The sequence below is a fragment of the Molossus molossus genome, unplaced genomic scaffold (assembly GCF_014108415.1).
Source record: "Molossus molossus isolate mMolMol1 unplaced genomic scaffold, mMolMol1.p scaffold_m16_p_6, whole genome shotgun sequence".
NCBI lineage: Eukaryota > Metazoa > Chordata > Mammalia > Chiroptera > Molossidae > Molossus > Molossus molossus.
Window position 1 is genome coordinate 80,478,357 of NW_023425399.1, and position 11,137 is coordinate 80,489,493.

Genomic DNA, 11,137 nt, shown 5'->3' on the forward strand with positions numbered 1-11,137 from the left:
ATTAGATAAGACATAACCACACTAAGTGCTAAACCATCTATTAATCTTAAAACACAATAAAATAGCCCCACAGCTGTGCTTTCTTTGGCCATTGACCACAAGACTTCGTGAGAGCCATTTTATTTTGTTTCAATGTAATTTACTTTATTTCCAGGTTTATTGAGATATAATTGACAGATAACATGGTGTAAGTTTCTTCCACCACAAGATTCGTCTCTTAAGGATTAAAAACCATTTAAAAAATCCCATTTAAAGTATTAAATTTAATAAAAACCCTTTTAAGGATCCTTCACTAAAACCTGAACTCTGATTTATATGAATGACTATATCATTCTGCTGTACTATAAACACAACTATAATATTGGCAGAGAATAGATCATCTAGGGAAGGTCAGATATTTTTAGTTTTATGGTTTTAATTCTACTTTCTCTTGGCCATGGAAAACTGAGCTGAAGCTACAGACTCAGTTCATAGGCTTTTTCATAATGAACAACTGCTGTGGTAATCACCAGCCAAGGTTAAAAGATCAAAATTAATATTTACATATATTTACATTACACAAAAACATTTTTCTTATACCTTTTTTTTTTTTTTGCCTCTCCTAATAGTCTTTTAAATTAAGTACACGGTAGTCATTATTATGCCCATGGTGCAGATTAGGGTGCCAATGCTGACACTGTGTTGTTCATATGTGGTCATTAGTGACTGGTAATTAATTCTGGGATACTAATTCAGGACCTTTAGCTCCCCAAACCTCTGCTTCTCACTAGACTATACAGCATTCCTGATTCCATGGGGATCTATGTACCTACCAACTCCTTCTAATAAGCAGAACAAACTATTCCTCACTCATTCTTGCATAACTTACATATTTTTCTTTCTTATCTCCCCTTCCTTTTTATTCTGTCTGGCCTGGAAAAAAACTTGACTTAGGGGGCCGATATTAACTTTACTCAAAGGAAAAAAAAACAATCTCAATATTAACTATATTCTAATTAAAAAGAAAACCTTTGTAAGTACCAATTTCATGTGCTGATTCAAAGAAAAAATGCAAGCTGAAGAGTTGCATTTATTCAAATTCAAAATAAAAAGTAAATTTTATGTTAAGATGGCTAATATCCTAAAATCCCACGTTTTATTTCTCTTTGCTGAGAACACTGACAGCATTTTCATTATAAGGTCAACTTTCAAATACTTTACTAAAATATTAACATCTTATCAGACATGTGAAATTTATGACAGAATTCTGAAAATTTGTTTTTTTGGAGATAAAACTAGTTTGTATAAATATTTGTTATAAATTAAAATAAAAACATAATTAAAATAATATTTAGTGATTAAAAATATAGGATTTTATAATTTGATATGCTGAGATTTCCTCCAAGCTCTATAATCCACAATGTAATTTCAAGCAACTTGTTTTTTTGTTTGTTTTTTTCCATACATTTATTTATTTATTTTGTTACAGAGGTTTCTCTTTTTTCCCCCCATTGACACCCTCCTCCCCACCTCTCCTCGCTCTGTCCCCAGCTTTGTGGTCCATGTTCACTGTTCATGCACACATGTATATAAGCTCTGCGATTTATCTCTTCCCCCGCCACCCCCTCTTCTGAGGATTGTCAGTCTGTACACTACTTCCACGTCTCTGAGACTACCCCATTCCTCAGACTGTTATGTTCATTATATTCCACAAATAAGTGAGATCATGTGATATTTGTCTTTCTCTGCTTGGTTTATTTCATTTAGGATAATACTTTCCAGGTCCCTACATGTCGTCTCAAAGGATAAGAGATCTTTCTTTCTTACAGATGCATAGTACTCCATTGTGTATATGTACCACTGCTTTTTTATCCATTCTTTTACTGATGGACACTTGGGCTGTTTCCAGATCTTAGCTATTGTAAATAGTGCTGCTATGAACATGGGGGTACATATGTTTTTTCTGATTGGTGTTTCAGGCTTCTTAGGGTATATTCCTAGAAGTGGGATCACTGGGTCAAATGGAAATTCAATTTTTAATTTTTTGAGGTAACACCATATTGTTTTCCAAAGTGGCCGCACCAGTCTGCGTTCCCACCAGCAGTGTAGGAGAGTCCCCTCTTCTCCACACCCTGGCCAACACTTGTTTGATGATTTGTTGATGGTGGCAATTCTGACAGGTGTGAGGTGATACCTCATTGTTGTTTTAATTTGCATCTCTCTGAAGATTAGTGATGTTGAGCATTTCTTCATATGTCTGGAGGCCATTTGTATGTCCTGTTTGAAGAGGTGTCTATTTAGTTCCTCTGCCCATTTTTTAATTAGATTCTTTGTCTTCCTTTTGTTGAGTTCTATGAGCACTCTATATATTTTGGAAATTAACCCCTCATCCGATGTATCATTCCCAATTATGCTCTCCCATACAGTGGGTTGCCTTTCCATTTTGATAGTGGATTTTTGCTGTGCAGAAGCTTTTGAGTTTGATGTAGTCCCATGTGTTCATTTTCTCCTTTGTTTTTGTTGCCTTAGGTGATATATCAGTGAAAATTCTGCAGTGTATGATGTCTGACATATTGTTGTCTACATTTTCTTCTAGGATTTATAATGGATTCACGAGTCACATTTAGTCTTTTATCTATTTTGAGTGTATTCTTGTGTGTGGTGTAAGTTGATTGTCTAGTTTTAATTTTTTGCATGTAGCTGTCCAATTTTTTCAACACCATTTATTAAAGAGGCTATCTTTACTCCATTGTATGCTTTTGCCACCTTTGTCGAATATTAATTGAGCATAATATTTTGGGTCAATTTCTGGGTTCTTCCATGATTTATATGCCTATTCTTGGCCAGTACTAGGTTGTTTTGATTACAGTAGCTGTGTAGTATAACCTGATATCCAGAATTGTGATTCTTCCGACTTTGTCCTTCTTTTTCAAGATTGCTGTGGATATTCGAGATCTTTTTTGGTTCCATATGAACTTTTGAAGTATTTGTTCTAGTTCTGTGAAATATGTCATTGGTATTTTGATGGGGATTGCAATGAATCTATAGATTGCTTTCAGTAGTATGGACATTTTAATGATGTTAATTCTTTCAACCCATAAACAAGGTATGTGCTTCCACTTTTTTATATCTTCCTCTATTTCTGTTTTCAATATCCTGTAGTTTTCTGCAAATAGGTCCTTTACTTCTGTGGTTAAGTTTATTCCTGGCTGTCCTAATTTATTTGCTGCGATGGTAAATGGGATTGTTTATTTAGTTTCTCTTTCTGTGAGTTCATCATTGGTGTATAAGAATGCCGTCAATTTCTTGACATTAATTTTGTATCCCGCTATGTTGCCAAATACATTTATTAAGTCCGGTAGATTTTTGATGGAGTCTTTAGGGTTTTCTATGTATACTATCATGTCATCTGCGAATAATGACAGTTTCACTTCCTCCTTTACAATTTGGATCCATTTTATTTTTTCTTCACGTCTGATTGCTGTGGCTAAGACTTCCAGTACTATATTAAATAAGAGTGATGAAAGTGGGCATCACTGTCTTGTTCCTGTTCTTAAGGGAAATGCTTTCAGTTTTTGTCCACTGAGTATGATGTTGGCTGTAGGTCTTTCATATATGGTCTTTATTATGTCAAGATATGATCTCCCTATTCCCACATTGCTGAGTGTTTTTATCAGAAATGGGTGCCAAATTTTGTCGAATGTTTTTTCAGCATCTATTGATATGATTATATGGTTTTTATCTTTCATTTTGTTTATGTGGTGTATCACATTTATTGATTTGCAAATATTGTACCAGCCTTGCATTCCTGGTATGAATCCCACTTGGTCATGGTGAATAATTTTTTTTGGTGCATTGCTGTATTCGATTTGCTAGTATTTTGTTCAAGATTTTGGCATCTATGTTCATCAGGGATATCGGCCTTTAGTTTTCTTTTTTTGTAGTGTCTTTTTCTGGTTTTGGAATTAGAATTATGCTGGCCTCATAAAATGAGCTTGGAAGTCTTCCTTCTTCTTGAATTTTTTGGAATAGTTTGAAGAGAATGGGTGTTAATTCTTCTCGTAATGTTCAGAAAAACTCCCCCATGAAGCCGTCTATGCCTGGGCTTTTGTTTGCTGGAAATGTCTTGATTACATCTTCAATTTCCTTCATTGTTACTGGTCTGTTCAAGTTTTCTATCTCTTCCCAGTTGTTTTTGGGAGAGTATGTGTTTCTATAAATGTGTCCATGTTGCTTAGATTGTCCTATTTGTTGCCATATAATTGTTCATAGTATTTGTTAACGATCCTTTGTATTTCTGTAGTGTCAGTTATTCTTCTCCTCTTTCCTTTCTAATTTAGTGTATTTGGGTTCTCTTTCTTTGTTTCTTCGTGAGTCTAGCTAAGGGTCCGTCAATCTTGTTTATCTTTTCAGAAAACCACCTCTTTGTTTCATTGATTCTTTGAATTGTTTTCTTGCTCTTTATATCATTTATTTCTGCTCTGATCTTTACTATTTCCTTCCTTCTACTTGTTCTGGGGTTTTCTTTTTGCTTGCTTTCTAGTTCTTTAAGTTGTGAGGTTAGGTAGTCTATTAGAACTTTTTCTTGTTACTTGAGGTGGGCCTGTAGTGCTATGAACTTCCCTCTCAGAAATGCTTTCACTGCATCCTGTAGATTTTGTGTTTTTGTGTGTTCATTTTCATTGGTTTACAGGAAATTTTTAATTTTTTCCTTAATCTCCATGGTAACCCATTCATTGTTCAGTAACATGCTATTTAGCCTCCATATTTTCAAATGTCTTTGCATGTTTTTATTGCAATTAATTTCTAGTTTCATGCTATTGTGATCTGAGAAGATGCTTGATATTATTTCAGTCTTCTTCAACTTGTAGAGACTTAGTTTGTGCTCAAACATGTGGTCTATCTTTGAGAATGTCTCATGTGCACTTGAGAAGAATATGAATTCTGTAATTTTGGGGTATAATTCTCTGTAGATAGCTATTAAGTTCATTTGATTTAGTGCTTCATTTAAAGTCTCTGTTTCTTTGTTGATTTTTTATTTAAAGGATCTATCCGGTGATGTCAGCGGGGTGCTATGAGTGTATTGTTGTTGTTTTTTCCTTTGAAGTCCTCCAGAAGATTTTTAATACATTTTGGTGCTTCTATATTGGGTGCATATATGTTTACCAAGGTTACATCTTCCTGTTGGATAGATCCTTTCAATGTTATGTAGCCTTCTTCTTTATCTCTAGTTATGGCCTTAATTGTGAATTTTATTTTATCAAATATGAGTATTGCTACTCAAGCTATTTTTTCCTTTCCATTTTTTTTGGAAGATTTTTTTCCATCCCTTCACTTTCTACCTATGTGAGGTGGGTCTCTTGTAAACAACATATATATGAGTCATGCTTTCTTATCTAGTCAGCTACTCTGTGTCTTTTTATTGGAGCATTTAATTTATTTACATTTAAGGTGATTATTGATATGTACTTATTTATTGCCATTTTCGTTTAGTGTGGTTATATTTTTTTTCTTATTTCCTCTACTAATTACATCACTCCTTTGAACATTTCTTGCAGTGCTAGTTTGGTGCTAATATATTTCCTTAGCTTTTTTTTTTTTTTTTTTGTCTGGGAAGCTCTTTATTTGATCTTCTATTGTGAATGATAGCCTTACTGGATAGAGTAGGCTTGAATTCAAATCCTTATTTTTCATGACCTTGATTACTTCATGCCATTGCCTTCTGGCCTGTAGTGTTTTTGTTGAAAAATCAGCTAATAGCCTTATGGGGGTTCCTTTTTAGGTAACTTGTTTCTTATCTCTTGCTTCCTTTAGGATTCTCTCTTTGTCTTTAATTTTTGGCATTTTAATTGCTATGTGTCTTGGTGTGGGCCTGTTTGGGTTCTTCCTATTTGGAGCACTCTGTGCTTCTTGAACTTAAATGCCTCTTCCTTCACCAAGTTAGGAAAGTTTTCTGTCACTATTTCTTCAAATATATTCTCTAACTCTTGCTTATTTTATTCTTCTTTGAGGACTCCTATGATGTGAATATTATTACGTTTCCAGTTGTCCCACAGTTCTCTTAAGTTATCTTCCTGTTTTTTAATAATTTTCTCCTTTCGGTTTTCTGATTGGTTGATTTTTTTTTCTACCCTGTCTTCTAATTGACTGATCCGGTCTTCAGCTTCCTCTACTCTGCTATTTAAACCTTCCAATGTGTTCTTTATTTTTTCTATGTCATTTTTTATTTCCACTTGGTTGGTTTTCAATGTTTCTGTATCTTTACTCATGGTATTGATGTTCTTACTCATGTGGTTGAGCTTCCTCAAGATCATGGCTCTAAATTCTACCTCTGATAACTTGTTTAACTGTATTTCATTTATCTCATCTTCAGTAGATTTCTGTTGTTCTTTCATTTAGGATTTGTTTCTTTGTTTCACCATTTTGGCTATCTCAGTGGGTTTTGGAGCCTGTCAAATGATGGTCATGGCTGTTGGTGTTCTGCAGTTTATGGCTCCCCCTACTGGGTTTGGATGAGCCTGGGAGCACCCACGTTAAACACCACTGTCAAGTTTTACTTTCCTGGGTAGATATGCAAGCCCAAGAAAGGTTCAGTTATCCTCTAGCTTTTTGCCGGGAGGCTATTAGTCTCAGTTACTTGAAGAGCCTTGGGTCTCAGTTGAATGGAAAACTCCCTCAGGTGTTTAGTGTAAGAGGATTTCCAGAGGGTGGGGTAGGTGCTGGTTGTTAATGAGCCTCAATTAGCATTTCCTTGGCTCACCTGTGTGGGGTTGGATTTTTAAGGGAGGGGCTGCTGCTTCTCCTCACAGCTCCAGGGAGGAGCAAACTGGCCACTATCCTGTGCGGCTCAGTCTCAGCAAAAACTCTGCGTTCCCTCCAAATAATGAGTGTCCCTACAGTCCACCCTCCATCTGCTAGAGCCCAAGGTGAATGGCTAAGGCTAATTTAATGCTCTGTCCTGGCTCTCTGTGCCGTGGAGCCGGCTTGAGATATTAACCCCAAGAGAGGTGCTCACAGTTAAGGTCATTGCTGTTCATGAGCTCTCAGCCTGCCACCCTCTCACGCCTCCGCAGACCTACCAGTGTCTCTGGTTATATGGTCCTCTCCAGCTGCTTTTCTGTTACTTTTTTTCAATAATTTGTCTTTATTTTAGTTGTAATTCCAGTTTGTCCCTTGGAGATTCTGTGTAGCTTCCATTCACTCTGCCACCATTTTTTCGAGTCTTCAACTTGTTTTTTTTGATCATTAGTTTACTCAACTAAAAAATGCGTTGCTGTTTGGATCAAGTAATATAATTTATTTAAAGCACATCAATAAATGTAAGATGTGTGTAAAATAAAGGTTTACTATTATGACACTAGGTTCATTTAGTCTATTTTTATTTTTAATATATCTATGTAGTGTTTTTACCAGTAATCACTGATATGTACCACTGTATAACATGAAAATAATCTATACACTCAGCCTAATTTTCTCTCAAAATTCTGTGCATTATTTATCAAAAAGACCTATAGTGTGCACAACACAATGGTAAGATTAGAAGGGTCAAAATGTGATAATTACATTCTAAGCTTTCCTGACATAAATTAAATAGCCCAGTATTTCAATTGATCAAGAAAATATATAACACAGTTAGTTAGGTAAAAAATTCATCTGCTGTAAACAGATGGTTATGCTTGCATTTAATTTTGAAAACACCAGTAAATTGTTTTCTTACATATTAAAAAATATAGACATAGCCCTGGCTGGTTTGGCTTAATGGTTAGAGTGTCAGACCAGAGACCAAAGGTCGAGGGTTCAATTCCCAGTCAAGTGCACGTACCTGGGTTGCAGGTTCGATCCCCAGCCCAGGTCAAGGTCAGGCATCTCTCTCTCTCTCTCTCTCTCTCTCTCTCTCTCTCTCCCCCCTCCCTTCCTTCCTTCCACTCTATCAAAAATCAATGAAAAAATATCCTAAAATGAGGATTAACAGCAATGTTTTAATTGTTGATGAGGTGGTTTATATACAACAGTGCAAATAAATTGAAATTGAACAATGTATATGGGCATTACTTTAACAAAGTATACTTTATTATTCTCTGAATATTTTCATTACAACATAATCTAACCAAAAGGAATTCCTTTAAGTTACAGAACTATATCTGTATATTTGTATAAACAAAGAACTTCTCTCCATTTGTCAGGAGAATGTGTGTGGACCTCCTGGATCAAATGACTTTTCTCTCTTTCTTTGCATTTTCTGGAATGCATCCCGCATTTCTCAAACCCTTTATTTCTTCATCTTCCTCTCCTCCCAGTTCTGCCACACATTGGGCCTGCTGAATTTACTTTCATTTTCTTCCATGCAGCCACTAGAGCAGGTACGCAGGCCCTTCCACGCAGGAGCTAACTGCTGTGGGCTAATGCGGGACTAATAAAAATAACTGCAGTTTTAGATATCTCCTGGGTTAAGAGCCACATTACTTCTATTTCAATCTGCCACCCTCCTCCATTGCACCAATATTTCTGATGAATCTTTATTATGTCCACGAAACATCAGAAATATACAATATGACAAAAACAAAACAAAATCTCTAAACCTTCCTCCATGTCTTTTTTTATTATCTTTATTGTTGATTTCCTCACTTTATTTTCCCCCTTCTCCCCACTACCCTATTCCCACCCCGCCCTAAGCCTTTAACACCCAATTGTCTATGTCCATTGGCAATGCATATATGCATATAAATTCTTTGGTTAATCTCTTTCCTCCCCTGCTCCCTCTTTCCCTCTGAAATTCATCAGTCTGTTACATGTCTCTGGTTCTATTTTACATATCAGTTTATTGTGTTCATTAGATTCCACATATGAGTGAGAGCATGTGATATTTGTCTTTCTCTGGCTGGCTTATTTCACTTAGCATAATAATCTCCAGGTCCCTCCATGCTGTCTCAGAGGGTAAGAGTTCCATTTTTTTTATAGCTGCATAGTATTCCATTGTGTGAATGTACCACAACTTTTTTATCCACTCATCTACTGATGAGCACTTGGGCTGTTTCCAGATCTTAGCTATTGTAAATAACACTGCTATGAACATAGGGGTGCATGTATTCTTTCTGATTGGTGTTTTGGGATTCTTAAGATATGTTTCTAGAAGTGGGATCGCTGGGTCAAATGGCAGTTCCATTTTTAATTTTTTGAGGAAACTCCACACTGTTTTCCATAGTGGCTGCACCAGTCTGCATTCCCACCAGCAGTGTACTAGAGTCCCCTTTTCTCCACACCCTCGCCAACACTTGTTTGATGATTTATTGATAGTAACCATTCTGGCAGGTATGAGGTGATACCTCATAATTGTTTTTTTCTCAATGCCTTTGATCATGTTTTTATTCAAAATTAGCTGTCCACAGTGATTTGACCTTTATGGAATAAACATATTTAAGTTTATGCCACAAGCTTCTTTTTTTCTGCGGTGGGTTTCTTTTCTGTGGGCTTCTTCTCAGTTTCTGGTTTCATGGTAGCTGCAGCCTTTTTTCCCCACCAAAGGCTTCTTCTTTATAATGCCAACAGCCTTCTTTCCTTACTTCCCTACCACAGGCTTCTTGACTGGAACCCCCTTCTCATCTGATTTGGCTTCTAGTGCAGCTGCTGCTTTATGCACCTGGCGCGTGTGGTCGTGGGCTGGTGAAGAATGGTGTTCCGGCACACGGCCTTTGCACATGGGTTTAGCTTCAACATGCCTCTCAGGGTTTTCAGTGGATTCTTCTTCAGGACTCTGAGATGAATCTTCTTACGTGGTGCTCAGAGGGTTCTTTAGATCTCTGGGTTTTTCAAGATTCTGCTAAGGTCTGTACTGAGCATCTTGTGCATGAGAAGGTTGTAGTTACTCTTGAGGGAGGCAGCTTTATGCCAAGTGCCATACAGATCATCTAACCTGCGGGAAGCACTTTCAGTCCAAATGCAGAAACAGCCCACGTGCCCACCAGGAAATGTTCAGTTTGCTTACATTAAGCAGAGTAATTCCAGGGATGCTTCTGAAGGCTTTGATGATGCCGTTGCCCTCATTATAGATAACGCAGGGTCCCCTGCGCTGGATGCGATGTTGGTTTCTCATTTGCCCTTGGCAGCTCTCATTCGCTGAGAGGCATAGACCTTTTTGATATAATTCTAGCTTTAAGTTTCTTTTATTTTTATTTTTTTCATCCTCACCTGAGGACATTTTTCCATTTTTTGTACAGATAGAGTGGGAGGGAGAGAGAGGAAGAGAGAGAGAGAGACAGAGAGAGAAACATCAATGTGAAAGGGACACATCGAGTGGCCGCCACCCGCACGACCAACCAGGGCCGGGGACAAACTGCAACTGAGGTACATGCCCTTAGCGGGAACCGAACCCGGGTCTCTCTGGACCACAGGCCGACGCTCTAACCGCTGAGCCAAACCGGCCAGGGCTAGCTTTAAGTTTCTTAAGAAGCAAGCTTTTTGATCTTGTCGTAGCCTTCAACTTTATCTTCAACCACCAAAAAAAGTTCAGGAACTTCCTCAACACGATGACCTTTAGACGTGACCAGTGCTAGTAAGGCCGAGGCAGCCAGGGCGGAGCTGATGACCTATCGCTTCTGTGTTGTGTTCACTCTGTGGGGCTAATGGCACCAGGTTTTGGTTGGTGCAAATGTGCATCCCCCATGACACATATTTCCAAAAGCACCCTGGCCAGAACAGTGAGTTCCACCACCTCGAACCCTGGGAATCCGAGCCACAGCTCTGCCAGTACCCCAAGACTCAACACTGGTTTGATGACCTGCCAATTCACTGACAGCATAGGGCTGTCTGTTGTCTTTGCGCAAGTCGGTGTGAACAAAGGTCACAGTATCTGGTCGAATGGGAGCCTTGAACACAGCAGGCAAGGTGACAATTTTGCCAGATGATTCCCCCTTTTCAGAGTATACGGATGTCAGTGGACGAGCACACGCCATGGTGTGGAGAGGAGAAGGCCACACTCCGCTCACCCCGGTGGCTCCCAAAGGAAAGGATCATAGTTGTTTTAATTTGCAGCTCTCTGATGGTTAGTGACATTAAGCATTTTTTCATGTCTCTTGGCCATTTGCGTGTCCTCTTTAGGGAAGTGTCTCTTCATGTCCACTGCCCATTTTTAACTGGATTATTTGTCTTTCTTTTGTTGAAT

General features: G+C 37.8%; 1 pseudogene; it reads right to left on the reverse strand.

The window, feature by feature from the left end:
• Window positions 1–9,399: 9,399 nt before the first annotated feature.
• On the reverse strand, window positions 9,400–10,928 carry LOC118619118 (annotated as a pseudogene).
• Between the last annotated feature and the right edge of the window lie 209 nt (window positions 10,929–11,137).